Source organism: Sinocyclocheilus rhinocerous, unplaced genomic scaffold (assembly GCF_001515625.1).
Source record: "Sinocyclocheilus rhinocerous isolate Xijiao unplaced genomic scaffold, SAMN03320098_v1.1 scaffold2063, whole genome shotgun sequence".
NCBI lineage: Eukaryota > Metazoa > Chordata > Actinopteri > Cypriniformes > Cyprinidae > Sinocyclocheilus > Sinocyclocheilus rhinocerous.
Window position 1 is genome coordinate 464,244 of NW_015636724.1, and position 10,957 is coordinate 475,200.

A 10,957-nucleotide genomic window follows, 5' to 3' on the forward strand; every position below is an offset into this window, starting at 1 on the left:
CTCTGATCTCCCCTCTCCGTTGGGGGTCAAGACTCACTCCTTCTGAATTTGGCCTTTGGGCGAGATGTCCCCGCCTACTTTGTCAGGTGCCTACCTGCTCTCTGCGCCCCTCCTGGCTCCGTTCTCTCGCTTTAGCTGAGCTCTTCCACACTAGGCAGGGATTTGTAAGTCTGGCGGCGTGGGCATTCTCGTTCCCGTAGCGTTTCGACGCAGCTCGAGTTCCTGAAGGGGAACGTCTTGGGTTACGCTTGTAACCATGGTTCCCCGAAGGGAACGAGATGCTGCGTCTCATTGCCATACTTCTGGCATCCCTGCGAGCGCTTGCTTCATTCCTAGAAGCTGACACCGGTTCCACCGCACATGCTTTTAAGCTTCCTGGTCGTTACGTCACCCCGCCTGTGACGTCTCGCCCATCCATTGGACTGATTATACATGTGATTCAGAGCGTGGTCACGCTGAAGGCGTTCCCCTTAGCATTTCGACGCAGTGTCTCGTTCCCTTCGGGGGAACCATGGTTACATGCGTAACCCGAGACGTTTTTTTTTTATGTTTTAAAAACGCTTTTATTTGGTTATATAAACGTTAAGGGAACATTCATCATTTTGCAAACATTGAACATTACTGTTAATGTTCTCTGAACATTCTAAAATGAGTAGTAACATTAAAACAAAGATGAACATCCAACATTTAAGGAAAAAAGTTCCATGAATGATGTATAAATAACATTTTTATGTTGACGTTTTGAGAACATTATTAAAGACCAGACGACTTTGAATGAACATTTTGTTAATTTTACTGGAAGGACATTTGTTCATACTTTGAAAGAACCTTGAAAGTTTTGAGAGCGTTTCCTTGTTAGCTGGGCAGTAGTTAACTTGAAAGAAACTTGTTTTAGCTATATTTTATTGCCATGCACTTAATTCAGTTTCCACTTCAAAGAGTATTTAAATGAGTCTACATGGTAATTTTATGTTAAGAACACTTTATTGATTTATTGACAGAGTGGCCAGAGTCATAGAGACCAGAATATTACTGTCATGATTTGTGGTTGTAGTGACGCACACAGCGATAAAGGTAAATGGAAATTACAGTCTTTAATCAGACTTCAAATCAGGACAAATACCAGGAGCAAGGAGAACCACTAAACAACATCAATGCAAGACAAGAGAATTGAGGAAAACACAGGGCTTATAAACACATGAAACGCAATCAGGGAGAACAGAAACAGGTGAGGAGTAATCTCGGATAATTAATAGAACACAGCTGACACAAATGGAACTAAATACAACAGGAATCAAACCAAATAAGGACAACTAGGAACATACAGGTGACAATTACAGATATTTGAGGGTGTATTATTTTAATAAGCAACTGACCCAGAAAACCTTAGCATCTGCATAGCAATTCCCTGACAACCTGCTAAAGATTTCTTTAACTAATTTGTGTAATATTGAATTTGACATCTCCTGAATTAAATGCCATGTCATAAGAATTTGCCAAAATAACTATTTAACTACAGCCCTATACAAAGTCTCTGTAAACACAGCACTTTACAAAGTCACTGCGGCATCCTCTGTGAATTTGTTTAGCTAAAAAAAATGAGCTGTTTTTCCAAGGACGTACAATTATAAGAATGCTGACATTGAGTTTAGTCTGCACTTTTCGAGAATCAGTTGCTTTTTTGCTTAAACCTAATAAAGGACAAATGTAGAAAACAAAACATCAACAAAATTATGATTTGCACACAAACACTGTGTCATCCACCTTGATTTAGCCTTAACTAACACGACGATTAAAGAACAATTTGGTGATGCTTTTACCATGCAGCTTCAAATTGCAAAAATATGACTAATGGTGTATCATAAACATAAATAGCAATGAGAAAATATAATGGCTTATTCATTATAAAACACACTCAAGCATTTGAGGATCCATTTAAAAGTCTAAAAACCCCTTGAAGGTATTACATCTTTAATAGGGCCAATAGACAAAACATCATCAAAAATAGAGAGCTAATCAGTGTTACTAACATGAGGCTTGAAATAATGATATCTTCTGTACGCTTCATTCTGTCCCATTGAGTACTCATTAAAATTAAAATGAGAATATGAAACACTACAGCCACATTCATGTATCGCTGCAACGGTGATTTGCAGAAATGTGATAACAATATAAATGCAGTACAATCATTTAAAAACAAATCTTATTGAATAACTCTGAAAGGTAATATCAACAATAACAGAAAACTGTTAGGGATGTAAATTGATGGCAAAAATTTGCATTGCTTTAGAATGGCCACAGTTTTGTGGTGAAGTAAATACAACAGAAAATATTGAGCTTTTTTTTTTTTTACATTCAACCTTGAACATATTTGCACTCAAACGAAACATGCTGAATTGAAAGCTTGAATTTACTTCAAGTATTTTGTATCCAAACTTTATTATATACAAATGTTGAAATGTCATACTACGACACAAAACCTAATGATAAGTAGAATTGAATGCATGTTGTCTAAATTGTGAACAGCAAGGCCTAATAACATACATTTAGAAAGCACCCAGGCACACACAATGACTTTAATACTTGATACACAAAATGTGGTAATAGTAAAAATCAATGGCAATTTTTGCACACAAAAGAATAGAGGCATCAAAAAAAAAAAAGTTACCAAACACAGCAAGCTACCAAAAACAACATCAACAAAACACTAGACTAGAATCACCTGCACTGTAAAGTACAGTATTGTCTGTTTAAATGATCCTGCCGTTCCAGTGATTTACTTGTTATTTTATAGACTGAAATGTTTTACGTTTTTCTCACTTTTGTAAGCCTGGATGAACCTCTTACAACCTTATATCACTGAAGTTTAATTTAAGTTAAATTTGCATGACAAATCATGGAAAAGAAAGAAAAACTTACTTGTCATTTTACACCAGTGTACTGTACATGGTTAGAAACAAACTATAATTTTCATTAAATTAGTAGGCCAGACTAAAGAAATCTCACAATCTGATTTAAACATAACAGTCAGTTACATGAATAACCCGAGACATTTTCCCCCGACCTTGTTACAATTATAATGTTTCTCGTCAAAAATGACCGACCTACAAAAAATGGCTTTAAAATGTCTGAATGTTGTATTCAATCTTTTTACCGTCTTGTTTTCTTTCAATTACATGCACCTCATTCACCTCAGTTTTTGAGTTAAAAAAAACATTATTTTTGAATTATTTTAACAATGTTCACTCATAAACTGAGGAGCATAAGCTCAGATCAGTGAGGCCTATGATCAATCAGTTCCAAGAACAAATACAAAACCTTGACAAAAAGATTGAATCCAAGATTTGTTGATAATACATCATAATTATTTACAAGCACCTTTTTAAAATGTGGGCCATTTTTGACCAGGAATACCAAATTAGGTAAAGGATTTTCAGCACAGAACAAGGGTTAAATATATCACCAATACAATTTGGAGCAGTGAATTCACACCTGATATTTGTGATAAAAAAGCATTTTATTTCTTCCAGACAAGGGAAATTCAATGCTATAGGAGCGATATAGTGTTTATGCATTGCAACAAGCCATTGTCATAAGTAGTTCTTGGTCAAAATAAGATGGAGCGTGAACGTTGACTGTCAAAAGTCTGGTTATAAGAGACAAATCCAAAGGTAAAGTCATTTGAAACAGGTTGTCAGTACCTCTTTCCTCTCGCTGTCAATCAGCTGCACATCCGTGCTGTCATGCACGATGCCCTGCTGTCATAAAAATCTCATGAGTGTCTGTTTGCTTGTTCCAGATCCAGCACTAGTCATTTTGAATAGGTTCAAAGCCATCTCGTCTGTAGTGAGTCACAAAGAGAAACTCAGCGGGCATGTAAAATGTGCTCTTCAATATGCATTCAAAAGGAAAGACAGATAGTCTGACACCAGTTCGACACGAAGTCCAGAGGAAAGGATCAAAATACAGCAGTGGATTTGCTGGATGATCTAGCAAGCCCTGAGGCAAGTTTCAGCTACAACTTCTGTTTCCTGCTGTAGAAGGAGAAACATTGCCTTGAGCTTCCCTGGAAATCACACAGAGAACCAAAACCAAAGCCGAACAGCTGAGGAAAAGCTACTGTCCCTGAACACACTCGAAGGATCCAACGGATCCATGATTCAAAGAGACCAATTGGGGCCAAACTAAGAGGCGAGTTAGTCACTGTATCTTTACTAACAATCAAGAATTCTGTTTGAACAGAGAAAATGTTGCCTTAAAATGCTTGTTTGTTGTATTGCATCGTCATTTTGATTAATACCAGGCACTGAAGGTCACGTTGTGACTGAAACGTTTGCTATTCCTCCGTAAATTTTATAGACATTTGCTCTTAAAGTGGTCTTTTTTCACCTTTGTTGCAACTTTTTGGATTATTGTGGTTTACGCATCTAGACTTTTTTAGATGCTGTGACTTTTTGATGATTTCTTAATTTTGTGCATAGCAAGGAGCCTAATGTAAAGGAGAAATATGAATTACTGTGATTTATGTGCTACAATCTGTTGAAATTCATCCCACACAACTCAAATTATCTTTTGCCGCCCCCAAACACAATGAGCCAAACATCAGCTCAATGACTTTTTAAACAAAATGCTATGGTTTGTGTGATATACTATATATGGTACTGATGTGACATGAAAATCTATAATAAACTGATCAATAATCACAGTAAAAATTGCATGAATGTATTATATGAAATATTCATAATATTTTATCCTTTTCATTTGTTGCATTGCCTGCTATACATCAATGGATTCAGCACTTGCACATATGCACAGATTCATGTATTTCCACTATTAAGTCACTTATGACAAAAAGTGATCAATAATTATAATACTTTTTGCATTCATTTATTAAACAATTTATTCATTATATTCTATCCTTTTCATTTGTTGCATTGCATGCTATAGCTCAACACTTTCAGCACTTGAAACTTTGCACAGATTCACTGTAACATACCTGTTCATTCTCATTGTGAAGTTTGTGCAATTCACCTATGGCAAAAATAAAGTGATCACTAATAACAGTAAAATTGCATTAATGTATTATTATTATTTGTTGCATTGCATATAGTTTTACTGGATTCTGCACTTTGGATTCAGATTCAAGGTTGCAACCCTGTTTGTTCCCACTATGAAGTTTGTGCAAGTCACTTATGACCAAAAAAAAAAAAAAGTGATCAATAACTACTGTAAAATTTGCATTCATTTATTATTTGATATATTCATAACATATTTTTCATTTGTTGCATTGCATGCTATACAGCTCAATGCATTCAGCACTTCAAACTTTGCATAGATTAAAATTGATATCCTTCATTCCCATTGGGAAATGAGTGCAATTCACCTATGGCAAAAATAAAGTGATCAATAATAACAGTAAAATTTGCATTATTGTATTATGTTATATATTCATAATATTCTAATTTTTTATTTTTTTATTTTTGGCATTGCATGCTATAGCTCAATGGACAGCTTATACACCAAGCTGAATAAATACGCTTTCCATTGATGTATGTGTCACGTATCCGGTCCATGAACTTCCGTCTGCTAGCCATCAGAGGTCATCCTTTCCATTTCATTGACTCTCGCACTACACACTGTTGCATATCACCCCGGACTACATATCCCATAGCGACTTAAGACTGGTTTTGTGGTCCAGGGTCACATATACTGTATATATTTATGATATTTTATGTTTTTAATTAGTGGCATTGGATGCTAGAGCTTAACGCATCCAGCATTTGCACTTATGCACATATTCACTGTTGCAACTCAACCCATTTCACAAGTTTGTGTAAATGACTTATGTCAAAATGACAATATAGACAGGTAAAAGGAAAAATATTACGAATTTAATAACCTTACTACGACAATTTCTCATTTGTTATCACTGACACGATTCAAGGGTACTGATAGATGCATGACTGTAATCAAAAATGAGATGTACACCTTCCTTTTTGGCCTAACTTCGTGTTGACATTTAGTTACTATAAAATTAGTTAGTTACTATCAGTTAGTTACTTTCACTGAGTTAGTTAGTGTGTAGTCTTTATGTACTGCCCTTATTAAGGACATGTGTAGTTCAATCTAATTTGTGACCTAAAATCAGTTTGTCACCCCTGATGTAGGTTATGAGGTTAAGAGTTCAGGTAAAGAGTACAGTTTACACTTGAGGTTTGGATTATGGAGGAATAAGGCATAGGCTTGAGTTTAAGATTTAAGGTGATCTTGTATTAACACTCTCTCTTTCTGAATCAGAGGAAAACCTTGATACACAGCTCAGCTATTTCTCTTTGCTAGACTCGTCTAAAGCTCCTGCTGAAGTTTAAGCTTTGGAAGAAATCATAAGGAAGAAACAATAACAATTTAAACCCACCCATGTAAAAACAGACCACTGTGAGGGCATGAGTCCACTTTAATATCACAGCTACCGCTTCTGCATGCCAATAAACCAGCTTATGTGTATGAAATTCAGGTAGCATACTCTTCACTGCCGCACAGAGACAGAAATATAGAAGGGGAACAAGAAAGATATGACAAATCAAGAGAGAAGGAAAAATGAGGGATGGATTCTGTGCATGAGCGATTGAGAGGAAAGTAGGGTAGAGAAGAAAAACACACAAAGCATGCTGCATTTGTAGTTGAATTAATTCATGCCTCTGGCAATAACAAAGCAGAAACAAGCTGATAAGTTCTGACAAGGTGAACAGGCCGCGGCTATAAGCCTCCTTAACTACTGCAGTCATACCTACAACATTTAAACATACACACACAGGAGCAAACACAGAGAGTAAAAATAGAGACAACAAGAACAAGAAAAAGACGTGGAGTTCAAAGAACAGATTGCCCAAAATGAATTGCACCACTGCAAGCGCTGTTTATTTCTATGCTCTAACTGCACCTGGTTCACTAAAGATGTACTGAAAACATCTCTTTTAAATAAACCTTTAAAATATATTTTTAGGTTGATTGCTGAATTTTGTGAACAAAAAGCATATAATGAGTATAAATTTACATAAAAATATGTACATAAAAATATGTGTTTCTGCTAAAATGAATGGCAACAGCTTAAATAAAATGAAGTGCTGCAATATTTCAACAGTTAATGACTAAACTGGATTGGTGGTTAGTGTAATTTAATAGTGTAAAATGTGTAATTACCTTTTTTATTCCATGGCTTCCATAGTAAATAAGTATATGATAAACTATCAAGAGATGAGTGAATAAATTAGAAAATGAATATAGTTGGGGAAAGAATAAAGCAGAGATTTTTGTGAAAAAAATATACAAAACTACACAATGCTGTAGAGTCTTCAGAATCTTCAAAATTTCTCTTTTTGAGTTGCACTGAAAAACAGCAGCATAAGTTTGGAATGACCTGAGGATGAGTAAATAATGACAGAATTGTATTTTGGGGGGAACTATTCTTTTAAACTCGATCAAAGGCGCCCTTCACTTGCCGGAAGACAAGTGGTTCTCCATTTATAAAAACAGCTCTTGTAATGTGCATGGTGCAAATTATTACCTATTCAGACGAAAGGGCGAACAGAGACCTTCATCTTGGGAATCCTAATGATTGTTTACACGGCCTTGTGTATGTCAATTGGAGTCACTATATGTCGTCTCATTAACTTTAATGGACGCAAGAATGCCACTTTTGAAAATGTTCCCCCAGAGATACGTATACCTGGATATCTTGCTCCACACACTCATATTTTTTACTGTTCTATATGATGAATAGCGACATAAATCACTGCTGGCAGCCCGGTAAAACCTAAACTCCCATCCAGAAAAGACAGCATGTAAAATTAAGAGATGTAGAGAACAGCAATAAATCTCTCTTGGCTAACCCTCTCTCTGGGAATGAAGTCATCAGTAACTCTTCCACTCTGTCCAATTTATCAGGTATGGTTTTATCTCCGATGGTCCATCATTCTTTCTCTTTCTTTGTTCATGTTGTCCATCCACTCTCTCCTGTCAGGACTTCACATTGAGTAAAACTTAAGACAAAATGACAGAATGTCACAGCTAATCAGAACATATTTGATGGTCAGTATACTGTTATTTAGAGCAGAATTTTGAAGTTTCTCTGTGGTTAGGTCTGTTTTAGAGTGACACAGCAGAAATAAACACAGCCACTGAGGCCTATGTAGGCCTATATATAGGCCATATATTTATTATCAGTAAACTCAACTGACCAATAGCAAAAAAAATTTACGTGGCAGATATTATTTATCAAATAGCGCTTGCAGGTACTCTGTAGTTATGCCAGTAGGTGGCAATAAGTGACTGTATGATGAGCGAGACATTTAAAACCGATTTGCTCAAAAACAATGTTTCATTCAGCCATTTTCAAAAATGTCTTAATGGCCAAATCATTGAATCATTCATAACAGATTTGTTCAAAAACATTGATTCATTCATGAACAAGTGAAGTCATTTATGTCTTTATGAGTGAGTCATTAAAATATTCACAACAGATTATTTCAAAAACATTCAGGAACCAAACAATCAGTTTTCTTCATGAATGAGTCATTGAATCATTCACAAGGGATTCGTTCAGCAACACTAATCCATTCAGGACTAAAAAGGGCCTATGAGTGAATCACTGAATTGGTCACTCAAACAATTCATTTAACAACACTGAATCATTTAGGAATGAAGCAAGTGACTTTCCTTATGAATGAGTCATTGAATCATTCAACTATTCGTTCAACAAAACTAATGCATTCAGGAATGACAGAGGCTATGAGTGAAACATTGAATCAATCACTCAAACAATTAATTCAACAACACTGAATCATTTAGGAATGAAGCAAGTGACTTTCCTTATGAATGAGTCATTTAATCATTCAACTATTCGTTCAACAAAACTAATGCATTCAGGAATGACAGAGGCTATGAGTGAAACATTGAATCAATCACTCAAACAATTAATTCAACAACACTGAATCAATTATGAATGAAACAAGTGACTTTCTTAATGAATGACTCATTCACAACTGATTCGTTCAAGAGCACTAATTCATTCAGGAATGACATAGGCTATGAGTGAAACATTGAATCAATCACTCAAACAATTAATTCAACAACACTGAATCAATTATGAATGAAACAAGTGACTTTCTTAATGAATGACTCATTCACAACTGATTCGTTCAAGAGCACTAATTCATTCAGGAATGACATAGGCTATGAGTGAAACATTGAATCAATCACTCAAACAATTAATTCAACAACACTGAATCAATTATGAATGAAACAAGTGACTTTCTTAATGAATGACTCATTCACAACTGATTCGTTCAAGAGCACTAATTCATTCAGGAATGACATAGGCTATGAGTGAAACATTGAATCAATCACTCAAACAATTAATTCAACAACACTGAATCAATTATGAATGAAACAAGTGACTTTCTTAATGAATGACTCATTCACAACTGATTCGTTCAAGAGCACTAATTCATTCAGGAATGACATAGGCTATGAGTGAAACATTGAATCAATCACTCAAACAATTAATTCAACAACACTGAATCAATTATGAATGAAACAAGTGACTTTCTTAATGAATGACTCATTCACAACTGATTCGTTCAAGAGCACTAATTCATTCAGGAATGACATAGGCTATGAGTGAAACATTGAATCAATCACTCAAACAATTAATTCAACAACACTGAATCAATTATGAATGAAACAAGTGACTTTCTTAATGAATGACTCATTCACAACTGATTCGTTCAAGAGCACTAATTCATTCAGGAATGACATAGGCTATGAGTGAAACATTGAATCAATCACTCAAACAATTAATTCAACAACACTGAATCAATTATGAATGAAACAAGTGACTTTCTTAATGAATGACTCATTCACAACTGATTCGTTCAAGAGCACTAATTCATTCAGGAATGACATAGGCTATGAGTGAAACATTGAATCAATCACTCAAACAATTAATTCAACAACACTGAATCAATTATGAATGAAACAAGTGACTTTCTTAATGAATGACTCATTCACAACTGATTCGTTCAAGAGCACTAATTCATTCAGGAATGACATAGGCTATGAGTGAAACATTGAATCAATCACTCAAACAATTAATTCAACAACACTGAATCAATTATGAATGAAACAAGTGACTTTCTTAATGAATGACTCATTCACAACTGATTCGTTCAAGAGCACTAATTCATTCAGGAATGACATAGGCTATGAGTGAAACATTGAATCAATCACTCAAACAATTAATTCAACAACACTGAATCAATTATGAATGAAACAAGTGACTTTCTTAATGAATGACTCATTCACAACTGATTCGTTCAAGAGCACTAATTCATTCAGGAATGACATAGGCTATGAGTGAAACATTGAATCAATCACTCAAACAATTAATTCAACAACACTGAATCAATTATGAATGAAACAAGTGACTTTCTTAATGAATGACTCATTCACAACTGATTCGTTCAAGAGCACTAATTCATTCAGGAATGACATAGGCTATGAGTGAAACATTGAATCAATTACTCAAACAATTCAACAATTCAACAACACTGAATCAATTATGAACGGAACAAGTGATTTTCTTTACGAAAGAATCATTTCTTTCACAACTCATGAAGGGTATTATTGTCTTTGTTTCTGAAATATACAAGATACTGGCAATATTGTATCTAAATTACTCAATTTTACCTTGTTTATTGAGGTGATTAACACAGCCAAGCTGCTGGCATTTCTATATGCATGTTCCCCTTTTCTGTTTCTGTTATTGTACAAATTTCAGGCAAAAGTGTTCTTAATCGACTTAGGATAGGAATTCAGATTTTAGGAATATTTGTTTTAATCAAGTTGTTAATCATGGTGTCTAACCTGATTAAGGTGTGTATTCTACTGACTATTTTCT

At 34.9% G+C, this 10,957-nt stretch overlaps 1 protein-coding gene across 1 annotated transcript in view; it reads left to right on the forward strand.

The window, feature by feature from the left end:
• LOC107748063 (mucin-5AC-like) overlaps positions 1-3,843 on the forward strand; it is a 101,997-nt gene extending 98,154 nt beyond the window's left edge. The window contains exon 4 of the transcript XR_001640876.1: positions 3,800-3,843. The gene's annotated coding sequence lies outside the window, so the exon portion shown is untranslated. The remainder of the gene's footprint in view (positions 1-3,799) is intronic.
• The last annotated feature ends 7,114 nt before the right edge of the window (positions 3,844-10,957 follow it).